Source organism: Eleutherodactylus coqui, chromosome 3 (assembly GCF_035609145.1).
Source record: "Eleutherodactylus coqui strain aEleCoq1 chromosome 3, aEleCoq1.hap1, whole genome shotgun sequence".
In the NCBI taxonomy this organism is placed as follows: Eukaryota; Metazoa; Chordata; class Amphibia; order Anura; family Eleutherodactylidae; genus Eleutherodactylus; species Eleutherodactylus coqui.
The window spans coordinates 93276186-93282090 of record NC_089839.1 but is presented as its reverse complement, the minus strand read 5'-3'; positions in this window follow the sequence as shown (position 1 = coordinate 93282090).

The following is a 5905-nucleotide window of genomic DNA, read 5'->3' as shown; positions in this document are numbered from 1 at the left end:
GATAAGGCTTCCTATTGATTGACAGCTGGAAGTTGATTATATTGTGGTCGCTGTTCCCCAAGTGCCCCTCAACCTGTACCCCCTTTATACGTTCCGGTTTGTTAGTTAGTACTAGGTCCAGAATGGCCCTCCCTCTTGTTGGTTCCTGCACAAGTTGGTTCAGGTAATTGTCTTTAATTACTCTCAAGAACTTATCACCCCTGTGAGATTTGCAGGTTTCGTTCTCCCATGTTATATCTGGGTAATTAAAGTCCCCCATGATAATTACTTTGTTTCGTTTTGACACCTCTTCTATCTGCCTTAGTAGTAAGTCTTCAGTTTCTTCTGTTGCTTTTGGTGGTCGATAGAAGACCCCTATCAGGATTTTGTTATTTTTTCCTCCCTGTATTTCTACCCACAGAGATTCCGCCTGTTCGTCTCCTACCCCTATATCCTCCCGTAGCCTCGGCTTCAAGTTCGATTTGACGTACAGACATACCCCTCCCCCTTTCTGGTTCCTTCGGTCTCTTCTGAAGAGATTGTAACCCTGCAAATTCACCGCCCAATCGCACTTATCATCAAGCCATGTTTCAGTAATTCCGACTATATCATAGCTTTCATCAGTCATTCTCGCTTCAAGCTCGCCCACTTTACCGATCAGACTTCGTGCATTCGTGGTCATACAATTTATATCATTTTTTTTGTTTTTTAAATTTGTTTTGTTGCTATTCGTACTTATGGCTGATCTATCAGTTCTAACTGTACTAACCCCACCCCCTGCTCGTCCCCCATTCCCTTTGCTTGGACCCAGATCGCTAATTACACTGGCTACCCCACTATTTCTCATTTTACCCTCCCCCCCAGTCCCTAGTTTAAACACTCCTCCAGCCTTCTAGCCATCTTTTCCCCCAGCACAGCTGCACCCTCCCCATTAAGATGCAGCCCGTCCCTACGGTAGAGCCTGTAGCCGACCGCAAAGTCAGCCCAGTTCTCCAGGAACCCAAATCCCTCCTTCTTACACCAACTCCGGAGCCACTTGTTTACCTCCCTAAGATCCTGCTGCCTTTCTAGTGTGGCTTTAGGTACAGGTAGTATTTCCGAGAAAACTACCCTGGAGGTCCTTGCCCTGAGCTTGGACCCTAAGTCCCTGAAATCATTTTTGAGGGCCCTCCATTGACCTCTAACTTGTTCATTGGTGCCAACGTGCACCATGACTGCTGGATCCTCACCAGCCCCTCCCAGTAATCTGTCAATCCGATCCGCGATGTGTCGAACTCGAGCGCCAGGAAGACAACACACTGTTCGACGATCCCGGTCTTTATGGCAGATTGCCCTCTCTGTCCCCCTAATAATTGAGTCCCCCACCACTAGAACCTGTCTAGCCTGCGCTGCGCTCCCCGTCCCCGTCTCACTGGAGCAGTCATCCCCCTGGCGTTCAGAGGGCGTGTCGTGCTGCAGCGGTGCTGGCTCTGTAATGGCATCCCCCTCATCTGCCAATCTTGCAAATTTGTTGGGTTGTGCCAGTTCAGGACTAGCCTCCCTGGTTCTCTTCCCTCTATCCCTCCTTCTTTCTGTCACCCAGCTGACTGCCTGCTCCCCCTGCTCTTCCGTACTACCATCCGCTCCCGCCTCTACCCCAGCGAGTGCCTGCTCAGTGAGCACCAAACTCCTTTCCATGATGTCAATGGCTCTCAGTGTTGCCAGTTGCCCATTTAGATCCATAGTTTGGGCTTCTAAATGTACGACGTGCACACATCTTGCGCAACAGTATGCACCCTCGATCGGCTGATCAAGGACCGCATACATTGCACAAGTAGCACACTGGATGACATTGCCAGGCATGGAGCTCATCCTAATGGGGATCTACAATTTACTTGTGGAAGTAGTGAAGATAGACTTGTTCACACTCTGCTCACACGCTGCCGCAACCGCTGACCCGCTGCCGCAACCGCTGTCCCGCTGTCGCAACCGCTGTCCCGCTGCCGCAACCGCTGTCCCGCTGTCGCAACCGCTGACCCGCTGTCGCAACCGCTGACCCGCTGTCGCAACCGCTGTCGCAACCCCTCACCCGCTGCCGCAACCCATCACCCGCTGCCGCAACCCCTCACCTGCTGCTGCAACTCCTCACCCGCTGCTGCAACCCCTCTCCCGCTGCTACCTCTGTGCAACCACTCACACGCTGCCCCTCTCGCGCAACCTCTTACCCGCTGACACTTATGCGCAACCAGTCAAAAACATTTTTTTTTTTTAAATTCCCCCCTCACAAACACTTAGACCCCCAGACACACACACACAGAAGACAACTAACCAGATACACAGAAGACACACACTTAGCTCACAAACACACACAGAAGATACTTATCAGCTCCTCCACTCCTCCGCTCCTCCTGGTGACGTCACCCGCTGTCCCGGCGGCCGCTCACTCTGCCCTCCTGTCTCAGCTGCTCCGCTGAACTCCTGGTGGCCTCTTGGTGCCGGCTGCTGCGCTCCGGTCTCACTGGTCACTCCTGCCCCCGCACCTGCTTCGGCTGCTGAGCTGCTCCGCTGTCCCCTTCAGCTCCCCGCTCGTGCCTCCGTCTCGTGTCGCTGCTCCTGGCGTCTGACGTCACTTCCGCAAGCTCTGACTGTAATACAAGAACAGCTCAAGTCCTCTTGAACAGGAGCTGTTCTCAGAAATGATACTCTTGCCACCATTCAACTGGAACCTTGAGGTCATAAAATCTGTCCTAATGATGTAATCACACTGGTGGATGACTCATTCAAGGACACAATTGTAATATACTGTGGAAAGACAGCTGTGTTGAGTGTGGGCTGTTCGGCAGTCAGAGATGGAGACAAGTATTTAACAAGTACAGGCGTGACCTGCGTTTATTTCAGTCCAGAAAATCAAAACAAATCCAGCCTTAGCTTCAGGCATTAGGATAATAGGCAGTCCCTGCCTTTACAGGTCACATTCAGCAGGTGCACCACACAGCAGGGCTTTTACCTCCAGCAGGTATTTTAGGCTGCCTGGGTTCAGCAGCCATCCAGTCTCTCTCTGTCAGTGTACAATGCTATTTATATACACCTCTTCCTGGCCCAGCCTCAGCACCTGTGCTGATTGACCTTGCACATAACCTGGAGTGGAGGAAGTGGAATGGATGGCCCCACTACCAACCTGTCATCCATTCCAAAAATCCACACCCAAAGATTTTTAAAGAAAAGATCTCCAGCAACTACTTGCTGGAGATTACATTGCACTCCTGGATTTTCATGTCTCAAACAGCGGGACATGGACTTCCTCCAGCCCCACTAGACATAATAATAGAACCTAGGGGCAACGTAGTGACCATCCACTATCACGCCCCTCAGTACCTCACAATACATAGTGGATCTCTAATAAGTTCTGCATATTTTTGTCACCTGACCAAGACAGAATGTTTATTCAAGTGAACAATAAAGGTTCCTATTGAATAACAGCAAGCAGGGATACTGAAAACTGCAAGGAATTGTTAAACAAATATTATAGAAAATTGTATAATTTTTAATTTACGATGATTAAAGGGCAAGTCTAGAGAAAACACATTTTTCCATCCCTGCATCTCTCACCGGACAAGACTTGTGTATCACTCTCTGGATGTTTCCTATGTATACCGCACTCACCTCCATGAAATGCAGCCTCTTGTCTGATACTTAGCAGACACCATCTTTATTTTTAGATTTATCCCTGCTTCCTTTTGTTGTATGCTGTGTTGACAATCTTATTCTGCATCAACACAGCAATACACGACCAGCTAGACCCAGCACAATCTCTATCTGCTGACACAACAATGTAAATATCATTACCCTCTGCATTGTCCTTAATAAGCTGAAGACCATAAATATGCAGTCAGAAAGGCGAGCTGTCAGCCTCTTCATTTCAACAGTGTGACAGGATCCTTTAAGCATCAGTAACTGTGATAAGAGTTTCTGCCCCCCTCCCTCCCCATTAAAAGTCCACCCTGCCTCCTCCCATTGATGGCTATGGACAAGGGGCGGTGAGCCGGTGGGGAGCAGGTGTATGCTTAGCTCCGCCCATGCCATGCCCCTTGTCTGTAGCCATCAATGGAAGGAGGCTGGGTAGATTGGTGCTTAGCTTCACCCCCTCCAGCCCCCTCCCTTTGCACAGAACGAGCGGGAAGGAAGAGAGGTGAGCTTGCACAGGGAAAGGGATGAGAACAGAGGGAGAGAGTTTAGCAGCCACGCTGCTAAACTCCCTCCCAACTACGGCCACTACCATGGGCTCCCATAGGAGCCCATGCAGCAACCGACGTATTCCGGACCAAAACATAGTTCCAGGACTATGTTTTGCGTCCGACGTAAAAACTCACAGCGCTATATTAGCTTGGCCGGGCATTTTTACATCTCACAAATACGCCCATGTGATCTGATGCATTGGAATCCAATGCATCAGATCACAGCGCATATTGGCCGCTGTGAAAACGGCTGGCCGATATGCACTAATTTAAAAGAAGCCTTACATTGGGTTCACACAGGACAGATTTGCCGCAGAAATTCCATGCAGAATTTCTGTGAGTCAAATCCGCCCGCAGCTCCTAATCGCAGGAAAATCTCATCCACATGGGGCGGCCAATCCGTCGCGGCAAAGCCAGCCAGAATCGGCGATGTGGCACGAAATTGACAGCCGCAGCATGTCAATTCTTTTTTTTTTCCGTTGCAGCTTCACTTCTCTCTATGGGAAGAAAAAATCAAAACAGTGTGCCTGCGGCCGAGCTGTTCAAGAACCCGGGGCAAAATACAGCGGGTTTTAAAGCTGCGGCTCTCCCGCAGAAATTCCACGGCTTTTTGGTGCGGCCAAGCCGTGAGTTTTCCGTCCCATGGGAACCGAGCCTAAGACTTAAGTAGTGATTCCTGGTCGATACACAGAGACAAGTAACTCCCAGGCAGTCACAATGAGATTACTTGACCCAACTGGAGAGAGGGATGCAAGGTATTTTCTGAAGAAATAACTAAATGAGGTAATATGAGCTGATTTATATTCATTGGGTGACTCGTTACATAGTGAATGAAAAAAAATGACCAGAGTGACCCTTTAACGTTTATTTGCTGAAACCAAGCTACCCCTTTAACATACATGTTATCATTCATCTTTGCATTCCTAAAAAACACTGGATCCATAAAGTAATTATCATTTTTTACTTTAAAAGTGTTTGAGCAATAACTTTTTTTATTCTTTTTGCAATAGTGTACATACCCTTCAAACACTAGCCACATTAATTTTGCTGACAATCATTTTAGCTCCAGCAACTAAGATCCTGATTTTACTTTGGTCATTACTGTGAAGTTTTAAAAGCGTTTCTATTTTCAATTTATCAGTGACAGTCATATAGTGAAAGTCATTCATGCTAATCCTCGTTGAATTTGTGGCTGACATATTTCATATTATTATGGATAAAATGCTATATGTGTAGTGCTGACTCAGTTTTCATGAATATTGACTATTTGGTACTCTTTTGTGCATGTAAATATCCTTGAGACATAAAGCGGAAAATCTAACTCAAAAGTAAATTGCTCAATATTTGATACTTAGAGCAAGTAATTTGTTACTTGTTGACAGCTGTCGTGTTAATTGGTTGTCTCGTCACTGAACATAAAGTGTCAATCTTTCTTTAGGTTGGAATGCAGCCATTTACCCATAGAAGTCAATTTGAAATGGGGGCAGGAAGACCAGCAATGGCCCCTTATCAAGTAACATCCAGCGCTTGTTACAATGGAACAACGTTCCATCTGCTGATCACATGCTCTCCGGGTAGCCTTACCCCCTCAGATACAACAAGCTCACATGGGTGAGGAAAACAGTGAGGCTTTGCTTAAATAAAGGGCTGTCCAGCAAATTCTGTCTGAGGGGTGGGGCTACCTGGAGAGCATATTATTGTATATAAAGTTA